A 14,900-nucleotide genomic window follows, 5' to 3' on the forward strand; every position below is an offset into this window, starting at 1 on the left:
TAAGAGTAAGCTAAGACACGTACTTCTACGCCAGCTCTATGGTAATGCGCTGACCTGAGAAATAGCATCTGTTATGGTTCGCACTTCCAGTCTCGCTGACTGTAACGTTTTTATCCCTTCTGTGAAAGAGCTACAAGCAGTCAGATAAAACATCGATAAGGAAATCGCAAAAAAATACTTTCGGCTCATAGTGCAATGGTGAAAACTTACAATGCTGCACAACGGGTAACTCCTCTTCCCGCAGCTGACAAACAAATTTTGGGTTTCTAGGAATACAAAACTTTACTTATGAAATGCGACATTTGCAATGCACGACGTTTTCAACAAAGAGATGGCGCAATACAGTAGCTCAAGTGGAAAGAAACACTTCCTTTTCAAATTTGTGCATCCTACACTGTTGGCTGTTCTGTGTAGGTGGCAGGTACGTGATTTTATTTCGGTGATTACAAAATAAAGTCGAATTTATGCACTGGGTAGTCGAGGCAGCTAGTTCATTGTGATTCGGTCAACCAAGTAAATGAATTTACTGAACCTGCTGCAAATTACTACAGGAAGCCTGTGTGTCAATTCTCATCCAGAGAGGTGCAACGGCGTTACGATAGAAAAATGAGCCACATACTTATAATATGCTTGTATATCTATGGACTGGGTTCGATTCCAACTTCTGTCAATGATTTTAGATAAGGAGAGACAGATTCCATTCTCTTCTGGCTACACCAAGTGAAGAAGATATAATGACATTGTGGTCTGAAATTAACATGAAAAATGATATTCCTTTACTACAAAGTAGACGTTAGGATGAATCACAATAAAGACTGGAGCGGCGACACGTAGAAACCTTTCTTATACTTGTTATTTATTTCTAGTGACGAAACAAACGCTATGTAGGCTCACAGGACATTTAGTCCATATTTTATATGAGCTTCTGTATGTCGATAAAATCGGTTCTGATCTGGGAATGCAACTTAGACCGTACTTAACGCTGAATTTGATCCCTTCGTGAAAATACAGCACGTCTACAATTTGTTGTTTGTTCAGAACTGCAGATTCCTCAACATCTCCACATACTGCGCGTGAATGGGTTCGAATCCTGGCCCGGCACTATAGATTTCATTATGTATTATCAAGCTCTAGCATGAGAACACCTATCTGCTGGTGGATAATTATTTTAATGTTTAATGTATTTTCATTCTTTGTCAACACTAACGATATGTGACGTTTTTGACACCCAGTGAGACACAGAACTATTTGCGAGATCACTGTAAGTTCAAGATGTTAGTCCGATCTGGACAAAAATTCGGAAGCTGACGTATCTTTGTGTGTAGTCAAAAGCGATATGATGTGTGGAGCTGTATTCCCAGTGAGCACTGAACTCTTCGTCATATTATTTCTAGTTCAAACACGCTCACATGTCGCTGCTGGTGCAACAAACCCATATTTAACGTTCGTTTTCTCTAGAATATAACAGCGATAGATGCCGGGTTGGAGTCTTGGGAAGGAAAAAAATGTATGTTTCGTCTCGTCATTTCAGTTAAAACATCTAGCTACTGCCGAGAAAACCCGAAATGTCACAGTTGATTGTGCGTCGATATCTATCCGATTAAGTTCTGAGTTCGAACCCCTGTCCAACACAAAGCCTTACCTCACGGCAATTCAAATAAGTTACTTGTTAAGAACCAAGATTCAACATCTCTCGTCGTTCGTTAACAGTGAAAATAGGTGCTGGGTAGGAATTCGCGTCCGGCAAAAATACTTGCGATATGTAATTTAAAGTTGGAATTTGCAAACTGGCTCTGTCTAAAATCGAGGTATATCACTCTCTGTATGCCTAATCAGGAGTGACAGTCAGTATCCGTCAGGCACGAAATCATTGCTTAGTCTGCATGACCTGAGTTTGCATCCATATGCAGAACGAGACGGTTCGTCGTGTCATTTGAAGTTCATAAATATTCTCAATTAGCTGCTCGTGAATATCTTTAATTTTTAATCTTATTTTGTGTTAAATAATAAGTACGGTATGTTACTTTGAAGAGTAAATCATGAATACGACGAATTTACCACGTGCATTACCTATCTGACGTAATAATGAGAGTGGTAAAATGTCAGGTATGTCATTTATTGTAATAAATGTGAGCTACAAGCCTTAAGGGCAATCTTATCTGTGATAAGGTGATATTTGTAGTATCGTGGTATTACTTTGCATCTTGAGTTATTGCAATACAGAACAGTTTTTTCTCGTGGTGACTTGTTGGAACCACTTTCAATAGTCAAACGACTGTACCAAGGAGCGATAAGGAGACCTGCTAGACAGTTGCGCTATGTGGGTTGCATGTGAATCAGGCGAAATTCAATTCAGGTCGTTCGGATACTATTGGGCATGAATGAACATCACGTGTATCGATTTCCATCGCGCTGGGGTAAGTCCTCCGGGGTACGTTTATTCTCCCTAGTGTGTAAATATATTTGGAGCATGTCATTCAAAAACGTTTGAAACGACATAGACGGGAGCGGGTTGTTGTTAGGAGAGCAGAATGTATTAGACTCGCGGATCATGTGGTGTTATTGGCAGAGAGCGAAAGTATGACTGAAATGTTAAAAGAATTGAACAAGAGACGTGAGTAAATTGGAATGAGAAATAATAAGAAAAACGCAAAATGTCCGGTGATAGGTGCAAGAAAAGCAAGAACAACTATAATGTTAGGCAGGAAGATACACAACAATTTAGTGTTTTTAGATAACTGCGACGTGCTATTATGGACGACATTGGAAGTAATAAGGAGGTGAAAATACGTATAGCAATTGCCAACGAGACGTTTCATAACAGGAGGCTTTTATGTGGGTGCGTTGATAGGGGATAAAATAGGCAGGCACAGTGAGAAATGAGGTGGTGTTGATTGGGAGAACAGAGAGAAATTTTAAAGGTAGCAGGATGAGCAAACACAATTGGCATGGACACTGAATGAGAAGAGATTGTTTATTGATGGTATGAAGGAAATGGTGAATGCAAGAAGAAGAAGAAGGAGGAGAAGAAGAAGAAGAAGAAGAAGTAGACGCAGAACATACCAGGTGGTGGACAGCGTAAGAACAGAAAATAGTTGTGAGAAAACAAGAGGGTAACAAATGATGGGACTGCATGGAGAACTACATGTGAAGACCTGCCCTAGGGCAGAACACTCATGGTGGTGGTGTTGATGAAGAGGAGACTTATGTAGGACATTTTGCAAAACGCCCATTTTCTTGTAATCCAAATTTAAACAAAACATAGGCAGCTTATAATTTGTAGTCTATAAATGACCGTGAATTGCGTGACAGATGGAACTTGCCAGTATACCAGTTATTAGGACTTATTCCCACTCCACTGACGTATGGAGCGTGCGAACTGTGGCTGCTTGAAAGCCTCTGTGCGTGCTGTGCTTAGTCTCTTCTGGTCTTCACGCTTCCTACAGTTACAATACGTAGGCGGTTTAAGTATATTCCATTCCTACTTTCATCATGTAACGTCAGTTCTAGAAACTTTCTAATTAGGTCTCCTCGAGATACTTTACTCTTCCACGGGATAGTCTGTGTCTACCATGAACTGTCCGTTAGTCAGTAAGTGGAATAACTGGTTTTCCGACACATGTCGCCATGTAACTGTCGCTCTGTCTCCACGCCAGAGAGACGGAAATTCTGTGTGCCACATTTGAAGATGAGTCTGTAACGGTTACAAAACTAGTTAATGGAATTACAAATAGTTGAAAAAGTGAGTTTTTGCAGTTTTCCGTATTTACATTCAATGCACTAGTCACAGGCTCTAGGCGATCCTTAGGGGACAAGCTTAGTCGGTTGAGAGCGTGATGTGTCCCTCCGAGATTAATTTCACCTGGGCTTTAAGCGACTCACCGGTCAGCATTTACAGAGCTGCCAACTACATCTCACACCGGGAATATGACCAGGATTGGTTTGCATCGCAGCCTACGGAAGAGAACGCAAATCGAACGATCATTCGCAGTCATTCCCTCCATTGACTACCATTCGCCTATATTCAACAGTTAAGGATTCCTCCGGAAATATTCCAAGTAGACTTTCTCTAGATATTTTACGTTTCTTTCCAAGCGCCTGCCTGTTCAATTTGATCAGAAACTGTGTGACATTCTCCAACGGGTCAAAAAACCTGTGACCATTCGTGCCGCCCTTCTCTGTATACATTCAGTATCGCCGGGCAGTTGTATCTGATTAGGATCCAAGAATCTCGAGCAATATTCGGGGATGGGTCGCAAGCGTGATTAGTAAGCAATTTCTTTTGTACACTGATTGTATTTTCCTAGAATTCTACCAACGAATTGCAGCCATCCACCGTATTTCCCTAAGACTGCGACTATGTGACGGTTCCATTTCAAATCTCTAGAAATTTTTACACCCGGGTATTCATGTGGGTTGAGCGATAGCGAGTTTGACTCGCTGCACTATACTCGTAGGATAAGGTTATATCGTTTTGTGAACCGAACAATTTTACATTTCGGGAACATTTAAACTAAGTTGTCATGCTTTGCACTACACTGAAATCTTATGAAGGCGTGACTTCTTTCAAACAGAACTTTATTACAGGCAACAGCATCATTTGCGAAAACACTGAAGTTCCAAATAGACCGCGTAACCACGGCCCCCTTCTCCCCTCCAAATTGCTGTCTGAAAACTGGAAGTCCCATTCGTAAAACACCTTCAGAAGTTCGTTCACATTCCGTATCAGTTAATGTGTTAAAAACTTGACCTGAAGAAACATAACCCTTTGCAGTTGAAGACCCTCAGTTGTAAGAGAAGCTAGTTTTTCGAAAACGTCTCAATATTTATGTACTGAACTAGGTGTTGTACAATTCTATAATTTTCAGGTACATTCGGCGACGTTTGTGGATACTGTCTGACAAATGTGTTGCGAATAAAGTGAGTAGTAAAGAAGTAATAAAGTGAAACATCAAGCCTGATGCTGACACCTTACTGCACGATCAGCGAAAATGTAGAAGTGATAAAAGTCTTTTTCCTTTCATCATTATGTCAGGGATGTCAGAGGGGAAAAAAAGTTTCGCCAAGTTTCGAAATTATGTGTGAAGTTTGTTGGAAGTCGCCACGTGCTGCCTTTCACAAATGCTCGGTGAATATAGTCTCGATAATTTGCGCGCCATGAAATTATGCTGCCTTAGACGAGTACGCAGTTTTTAACTTTTAACGCCCGACTTATTGCGTAAACCTATGCCTTTAAATGAAGGACGGAAGGAGGATTGCATTTAATGTGCTATCGATGTCGAGGTCATTAGAGACGGAGCAGGAGTTGGCACTGCGTCAGGGAAGGGTAAAAGAAGTCCGCCGTTCCCTTTCAAAGGAACCATCCCAGCATTTACTTGGAGCGATTCAGGAAAGTTACGGAAAACGTATCAGGATGGCCGGATGCGGATTTAAACGTCATCCTCCCGAATGCGAGTCTAGTGTACTAGTTGACAGCTCGTCGTGTAGAAGCTAGCGTTGTTGGTGATGGGATTCCGGGTTCGATTCACGGCTGGGTTGCTTTCTCCGCCCGGGAAGTAGGTGTCTGTGGTGTCATCATTTCATCATCATCCGTGAAGGTGGCGAAACTGGACTGTGTAAAGGTTGGAGCTTTGTACAGGCACTGATAACCGTGCAGTTAAGCGCCCCAAAAACCAATCATCATCATCATCATCATCATACCATGTAATAACCACTGCGGCAGCTCGTTCGGTATACATTTAAATGAGCAGATTAAGTCAGCATTTTTAGTATTTACATTGACTTCGTTCTTCATAAATGAAAGCAGGAACTATGACAAGACAAAGGAATTGGGATAACGAATGAGAAATACCTGATTGTGCTTCTGTTTGTAGATGACATGATTCACGTTCACGAAATGACCTCCAAAGATCTATATACCACCTGAACGAAATATGCAATGAATACAACTTTAAAATTTCTAGGAACAAAACGAAAATAAGTGCACTCCGAGGAAAAATACTCAGTCAGTTTAAAACTAGTTTTGGAAAATCCTGCTTTAGAACTGGTCTCTTAATCTTTCATTTAGGCTACGCTGTAAGATCTGATTTTTACTCTGATACTTAAAATAAATTACACAAATTCTAAGCTGTTTGTGACACTATTATCTGAATATTGGGCAATAAAGTACAAAAATATTGTCCCGAAATTCTATAACGTGGTCGCGGTTCCTGTATTATGCTATGAAAGCGAAAACATGGTTTAAAAAAAAGCAAACAAAAAATCACACGGCAGAGATGAGGTTCCTAAGAAATTCGAAGAGCTGCACAACAAGAAATGATTAGGAATGAAGATACTAGAGAAAAATTAAGTATTTTCAACAGAAACTAAAAAATTCAAAAATATCGTGAAGACTTCCCCAAAATATTCTTAACTACAAGCGGAATGGAAGACGTGATATTGAAAGGCCTCGGACGTGGGAGCAATTTCGTTTGAGAGACTATCCCGCGCGGCGACTACTGAAGTACTTATACATTATAGAATTCTTAAGTTATACAACCAAAATAAGTAAGTTTTAATGTAGTTTACGTTCACTGATTCAAAAAAAAAAATTCTTGCTTTTTAAAGTGGGCTATGTTCTTTCTAAGGGTTCAAACTGTCTCCATGACAAATTTGAACAATATCTGTTAAGCGGTTTGGACTCTAAAACGAAACAGACTGTGTTACAAAGTTGAAAAGCAACTGAGAGAAAGAAGCAGCGTCGGTTTCTGCAGGAGGCGGCCATCATTTTGTAGGACAATGTTCGGGCACGCTCGGTTCAAGTCGTGACTGATTTGATCGGTATATAGGGATGGGGAGCGCCGCATCACGCACCACACTCATCTACATCTATATTTATACTCCGCAAGCCACCCAACGGTGTGTGGCGGAGGGCACTTTACGTGCCACTGTCATTACCTCCCTTTCCTGTTCCAGTCGCGTATGGTTCGCGGGAGGAAAGACTATCTGAAAGCCTCTCTCTAATTTTACATTCGTGATCTCCTCGGGAGGTATAAGTAAGGGGAAGCAATATATTCGATACCTCATCCAGAAACGCACCCTCTCGAAATCTGGCGAGCAAGCTACACCGCGATGTAGAGCGGCTCTCTTGCAGAGTCTGGCACTTGAGTTTGTCAAACATCTCCGTAACGCTATCACGGTTACCAAATAACCCTGTGACGAAACGAGCCGCTCTTCTTTTAATCTTCTCTATCTCCTCCGCAAACCCGATCTGGTACGGATCCCACACTGATGAGCAATACTCAAGTATAGGTCGAACGAGTGTTTTGTAAGCCACCTCCTTTGTTGATGAACTACAGTTTCTAAGGACTCTCCCAATGGAACTCAACCTGGTACGCGCCTTACCAACAGTTAATTTTATATGATCATTCCATTTCAAATCGATCCGCACGCATACTTCGAGATATTTTACAGAAGTAACTGCTACCAGTGTTTGATCCGCTATCATATAATCATACAATAAAGGATCCTTCTTTCTATGTATTCGCAATACATTACATTTGCATATGTTAAGGGTCAGTTTCCACTCCCTGCACCAAGGGCCTATTCGCTGCAGATCTTCCGGCATTTCGCTACAATTTTCTAATGCTGCAACTTCTGTGTATGCTACAGAATCATCCGCGAAAAACCGCATGGAATTCCGACACTATCTACTACCTCATTTATATATATATTGTGAAAAGTAATGGTCCCATAACACTCCCCTGTGGCACGCCAGATATTATTTTAACGTCTGTAGACGTCTCTCCAGTGATAACAACATGCTGTGTTCTGTTTGTTAAAACTCTTCAATCCAGCCACAGAGCTGGTCTGATATTCCGTGGGCTCTTACCTTATTTATCAGGCGACAGTGCGGAACTGTATCGAACGCCTTCCGGAAGTCGAGAAAAATAGCATATACCTGGGAGCCTGTATCTAATATTTTCTGGGTCTCATGAACAAATAAAGTGAGTTGGGTCTCACACGATGGATGTTTCCGGAATCCATGTTGATTCCTACAGAGTAGATTCTGGGTTTCCAAAAACGACATGATACTCGAGCAAAAAACATGTTCTAAAATTCTACAACAGATCGACGTCAGAGATATAGGTCTATAGTTTTGCGCATCTGCTCTACGACCCTTCTTGAAGACTCGGACTACCTGTGCTCTTTTCCAATCATTTGGAGCCTTCCGTTCCCCTAGAGACTTGCGGTACACGGCTGTTAAAAGGGAGGGCAAGTTCTTTCGCGTACTGTGTAGAATCGAATTGGTACCCCGTCAGGTCCAGTGGACTTTCCTCTGTTGAGTGATTCCAGTTGCTTTTCTACTCCTTGGACACTTATTTCGATGTCAGCCATTTTCTCGTTTGTGCTAGGATTTAGAGAAGGAACTGCAGTGCGGTCTTCCTCTATGAAACATCTTTGGAAAAAGGTGTTTAGTATTTCAGCTTTACGCCTGTCATCCTCTGTTTCAATGCCATCATCACCCCGGAGTGTCTGGACATGCTGTTTCCAACCACTTACTGATTTAAATTGAGACCAGAACTTTCTAGGATATTCTGTCAAGTCGGTACATAGAATTTTACTTTCGAATTCACTGAACGCTTCACGCATAGCCCTCCTTACGCTAACTTTGACATCGTTTAGCTTCTGTTTGTCTGAGAGGTTTTGGCTGCGTTTATACTTTGAGTGAAGCTGTCTTTGCTTTCGCAGTAGTTTCCTAACTTTGTTGTTGAACCACGGTGGGTTTATCCCGTCCCTCACAGTTTTACTCTACACGTACCTGTCTAAAACGCATTTTACGATTGCCTTGAACTTTTTCCAAAAATACTCAACATTGTCAGTGTCAGAACAGAAATTTTCGTTTTGATCTGTTAGGTAGACTGAAATCTGCCTTCTATTACCCTTGCTAAACACGTAAGCCTTCCTCCCTCTTTTTATATTCCTATTAACTTCCATATTCAGGGATGTTGCAACAGCCTTATGATCACTAATCCCTGTTCTGCACATACAGAGTCGAAAAGTTTGGGTCTGTTTGTTATCAGTAGGTCCTAGATGTCATCTCCACGAGTCGGTTCTCTGTTTAATTGCATGAGGTAATTTTCGGATAGCGCACTCAGTATAATGTCACTCGACGCTCTGTCCCTACGACCCATCCTAAACATCTGAGTGTCCCAGTCTATATCTGGTAAATTGAAATCTCTACCTAAGACTATAACATGCTGAGAAAATTGATGAGAAATGTATTCCAAATTTTCTCTCAGTTGTTCTGCCGCTAATGCTGCTGGGTCGGGAGGTCGGTAAAAGGAGCCAATTATTAACCTAGCTCGGCTGTTGCGTGTAACCTCCACCCATAATAATTCACAGGAACTATCCACTTCTACTTCACTACAGGATAAACTTCTACTAAGAGCGACTAACTCTCCACCACCGGTTGCATGCAATCTATCCTTTATATCTGTCTGTACCTTTGTAAAAATTTCGGCAGAATTTCTCTCTGGTTTCAGCCAGCATTCTGTACCTATAACGATTTCAGCTTCGGTACTTTCTATCAGCGCTTGAAGTTCCGGTACTTTACCAACGCAGCTTCGACAGTTTACCATTACAATACCGATTGCTGCTTGGTCCCCTCATGTCCTGCTTTGCCCCGAACTCGTTGAGGCTGCCGCCCTTTTTGTACTTGCCCAATGCCATCTAACCTAAAAAACCGCCCAGCTCACGCCACACAACCCCTGCTACCCGTGTAGCCGCTTGTTGCGTGTAGTTGACTCCTGACCTATCCAGCGGAACCCGAAACCCCACCACCCTATGGCTTAAGTCGAGGAATCTGCAGCCCACACGGTCACAGAACAATCTCAGCCTCTGATTCAGACCCTTTACTCAGCTCTTTACCAAAGGCCCGCAGTCAGTCCTGTCGACGATGCTGCAGATGGTGAGCGGTGTGCTCTGCTTTCATCCGGCTAGCGAGACTGGCAGTCTTCACCAAATCAGATAGCCAGGAAGGGTTTCCTCCGATCCATAGCGACACACATCATTGGTGTCGACATGAGCGACCACCTGCAAATGGGTGCAACCTGTACCCTTCATGGCATCCGGAAGGACCCTTTCCACATCTGGAATGACTCACCCCGGTATGCACACGGATTGCACATTGGTTTTCTTCCCCTCTCTTGCTGCCATATCCCTAAGGGGCCCCATTACGCGCCTGACGTTGGAGCTCCCAACTACCAGTAAGACCACCCTCTGCGACTGCTCGGATCTTGCAGACTGAGGGGCAACCCCTGGAACAGGACAAGCAGCCACGTGAGGCCGAAGATCAGTATCGGCCTGAGACAGCCCCAGAATTGCGCCCTTCTGAGCTCAGCTTGATTCCTGACGTAAAGGTAGCGTTCTCGCTTTCCGCGTCTGGGTTCCCGGGTTCGATTCACGGCGGGGTCAGGGATTTTGTCTGCCTCGTGATGGCTGGGTGTTTTGTGATGTCCTTAGGTTAGTTAGGTTTAAGTAGTTGTAAGTTCTAGGGGACTGATGACCATAGATGTTAAGACCCATAGTGCTCAGAGCCATTTGAACCATTTGTCGAACTTTGGGGTATTCGGTTCGGAGCTGTTATGGAGATACGTCAGACAATAGACCGCTCCATTCGAACTACCTATACAACTGGCGTAGTTAGGGGTATCTTGCTCTTTCGACATCACTGGCGATGGCTTATATACATGAGCTGTTCAAAAAATATCCGACCTTTTTTAATTGTTGAAATCAACAATGGTATCAGGGCGCGCATGGGCTCATGTTTTCAGGCATATTTAGCACACATACCTGATTTTCTCCACTACTTCGGAACACTTGCAAGTCGTACACGTTGGATTTAGTATTCTGAGCAAAATGACGTCTTTACATCACATTTGGCTCCAAGCTTGGCGATTCTCAAGTTGAAACCATCGTGTGTTTGTGGACAAAGTAATGGGTACTGCAGGGCTAAAGGAGTGGTACAACCATTTCAAAGGTATCCGCTAATCAATGAAGACAGAAGCCAGTTAAGGTACGCCCGCAATATCCGCAAATCAGGTCGTTACTGATCCCGCAATATTGCTGGTGAAGCAGAATGGACCAATCACTATCAGAGAAGTTGTAGTCTAATCTAAAAGCCGTAAAGTCAACTAACTAACTAGGTGTTACAATAACTAACGTCCGCCCGCGGTAGCTGAGTGGTCAGCACGACAGACTGTCAATCCTAAAAGACCGGGTTAGATTCCCGGCTGGGTCGGAGATTTTCTCCGCTCAGGGACTGGGTGTTGTGTTGTACTAATCATCATTTCATCCCCATCGACGCGCAAGTCGCCGAAGTGGCGTCAAATCGAAAGACTTGCACCAGGCGAACGGGCTACCCGATGGGAGGCCCTCGTCACACGCCATTATTATTATACAATAACGAACAACTTAAATTGGAAAGAACACATATAAAATGTTGCGGTTAAGGCTAACCGAAGACTGCGTTTTATTGGCACAACACTTAGAAAACGTAACAGACCTACAAAGGACACTGCCTACACTACGCTTGTCCGTCCTCTTTTAGAATACTGCTGGGAAATGTGGGATCCTTAAAAGATCGGACTGACGGAGTAGATCGAAAAAGTCCAAAGAAAGGCAGCACGTCCTCCTATTATCGCGAAATATGAGAGAGTGTGTCACACAAATGATACAGGATTTTGGCTGGACATAATTAAAAGAAAAGCGTTTTTCTTTGCGACGGAATCTTCTCACGAAATTCCAATCACCAACTTTTTCCTCCGAATGCGAAAATATTTTGTTGACACCGACCTACGTAGGGAGAAACGACCACAACGATAAAATAAGGGAAGTCAGAGCTCGTATGGAAAGACACAGGTGATCATTCTTTCCGGGTGCTATGCGAGATTGGAATAATAGAGACTTGTGAAGGTGGTTCGATGAACAACCTGCCAGGCACTTAAATGTGATTTGCAGAGTATCCATGTAGATGCAAGTATAGGTGGTCACATTTTTACTATCCCCTGTATGTGCATATCGCTTCACACGACCTTTGTTACCTCAATGTCGATATCGGCATCATTTTCGAAATATGTGAGCTTACTTATATTATCTGTAATGTTAATATACAACAGGAACAATAAGGCTCCCAACACACTTCCCTCTGGCACAAGTGGTTACTTTTACACGTATAGATGAACTCTCCATTTAGGATGAGATGATGTGTCCTCCCTACAAAAATATTTTATTGGCCGTACTTTATACGGTGCAGGCAAATGGTCAACTACAATTGCTGTTTACTGTGAGGTAACCTCTAGCGTATCAGAAGCAGTTTAGGAACATTTTTTCAAATGAGTATACGCACTCGTATTTCGGCAGGTGCACAGTTTTGCCATTTCAATTTTTGCACGTTTCACAGATACCTTTTCGAAAATTTCGAGCAAAACAAATCGAAATCTTTATTACATCATGAAACAATGAAGAAGCAAATGCGGGTTTGTTCGCAAGCCCGAAGCAACATCTGGTACAAGAATCATGGATTTTAATAAAGTAGCTGTCGATAGGTTTTTTTCGTTGCTTACAGATGTAACTGACAATCACAAACTAATGACTTCTCAAATAACTAATTGTGATGGAACAGGCGTCTCGGTTAATGCTAAAAACTAATCGAACATCGCAGCTTGCAAAGGGAACCGTCCAGTGCGATCGTTAACATCTGCAGAAAGGGGCGAAACTGCAACCAGCCTCATTAGTACGTCAGCAAGCGGAGCTGACATTCCTCCTACGATTATTTTTCCACGAAAGAAGAAGCAGAAAGAATTTGAGTTAGGACAGGCAGCAGGAGGTTGCGCTGAGGTCCACAGCACAGCATGTATGGCCACAGAGTCCTTATTTGTATGGTTTCCACAATTAGTGGTATTTTCTAAGGCATCAAAGCAGGTCCCAGTTCTCCTTATATCAGATGGCCACTCAGCACATACCACGAACATTGACGTTATGGACTACGCGAGGGAGAGTGGCGTTTCTTTACCACCACATTGCTCTCACAGACTTCAGCCGCTTGATGTTTGTTTTATAAATCCTCGTTATAGTGATCAGCTTCGAAAATGGCTACGGAACCATGCAGCGAAAGTCGTAACTATCTTTGAAATTTCAACGCTTTTTGGTTCAGCTTTCGTCTAAAGCGCAACAATGAAAACCGCTATTAAAGGTTTCGAAGCTACTGCAATATGGCCCACGGACCCATCCATATTCACGACGCACACTTCCTCCCGGCACACACAACTGACAGCGGACGTGATAGGCCGTCAGATAAAGAGGTTATTATATCTGAACAATTGGAATTGCCTTCACCTAGCACACCAGCTGAAAAAGACGACTCAAACGGGCTGGATAATCAAGGGGACGAGGTTTCAGCGAATTGTTACAATGAACTGCCGCCTAAGAATAACAAAGTTATTGGGGCTAATTGTTCTAATCTTGGGTGCTCTTGGATGACAACTGACAACACAACCTCCTCATTTCATATTTCACCTGAGATTCTGATTTTCTTGTCAAAAGTTAACGAAAGCAAGAAAAGAGCGAGACTGAAAAGGGGGAACAACGTTGTTTTAACTGATTCGCCGTACAAAAAAAGAGTTAAAAGTCATTAATGGGAGAAATAGAAAAAAGAACATTGACAAAGAAGAAAGAGCAAACAGAAAACTTTCTGCGAAAGAGAATAAAATTAAGAACTCAAAAAAGAGAGAAAGATTCTGAAGGTAAATGGAAAAAAGGGGAGAGAATACAATACTAACGAGAGTGATTATGAGGAAAGTTCTGACTGTCAATGTGTATATTGTGGTGGGTTATATTCAAAATCAGTTGGAAGTTGGGTCGCTTGTTCCACCTGCAAAAAACTGACACACGATTCTTGTGCAGGAATAGAAGGCGAAGATGATGAGTGTCTCCCCGTGTGTGAATTTTGTAAACAGCCTCAAGGAAAGGATACGATTCATGAAAACTGTAGTTTGACATTAATACTCACTTTAAACTAAAAAAAATAACGAGCAAGCCAATATTTTCTGCATTTCGGATAATTTTATACGTTTTTGTAATCACTTGTTTTTACCACCCCATTGTGACGCGTGCAAATGTTATAAATTTCTGTTTTTGAGTGAGAAAATATTGTTGTTTTATTTTATGGCAATGTTCTTGTATTTTTGTGATTAATACATCATAATGTGTTCATATAAAAATTTGTAACTCTCTTATTTATCAATTTTGTACATTTAATCAAAGTTTTCAACTGTGTACCCCATTATACCTTGGATTCCCCAACGTGTCGGATAAGAAAGATAAAAATACAATCACTACTCGTTTCTTCAACGACAATTTAAGCTGTGTTCTGTGGTTCCTCCCAGAGTTCATCACGATATATTCCGAAAAAAATCATAGTTAACGAACATTATAAATTGCTCTAGAAACGAAGGCAATCGCAGTTGACATTTAATAAGGCCACTGGTATCCTTCGAAATGCAACTAATCAACGTCATGCAGAACGTCGTGGGTCACAGCGGATGGGTGGAATCGAAATATGACATTTACCCACGATCGCTTCTTTTTGTCAATTTGTGCCATTAACTTCTCTGCTCCCTAATCTGATTTCGTATCTCCCCATCAGCTATTCGATCAAAACTTTTTTAGCATTCTTCTACACCACCACATTTCGGAAGTTTCTAGTCGTCTCCTGTTTGGGGAACCAGGCATGTTAACTGCTGATTCGCAATATATTTATTCCGAAAGGCAAAAGGAACCCCGAAAACAATGAAAATAATTTTGTTTATTGGTGATTGTACCAGTTTTATTTACACTTAGTGTGAATATGAAAGTATTTT

Source organism: Schistocerca gregaria, unplaced genomic scaffold (genome assembly GCF_023897955.1).
Source record: "Schistocerca gregaria isolate iqSchGreg1 unplaced genomic scaffold, iqSchGreg1.2 ptg000199l, whole genome shotgun sequence".
NCBI classification, from domain to species: domain Eukaryota; kingdom Metazoa; phylum Arthropoda; class Insecta; order Orthoptera; family Acrididae; genus Schistocerca; species Schistocerca gregaria.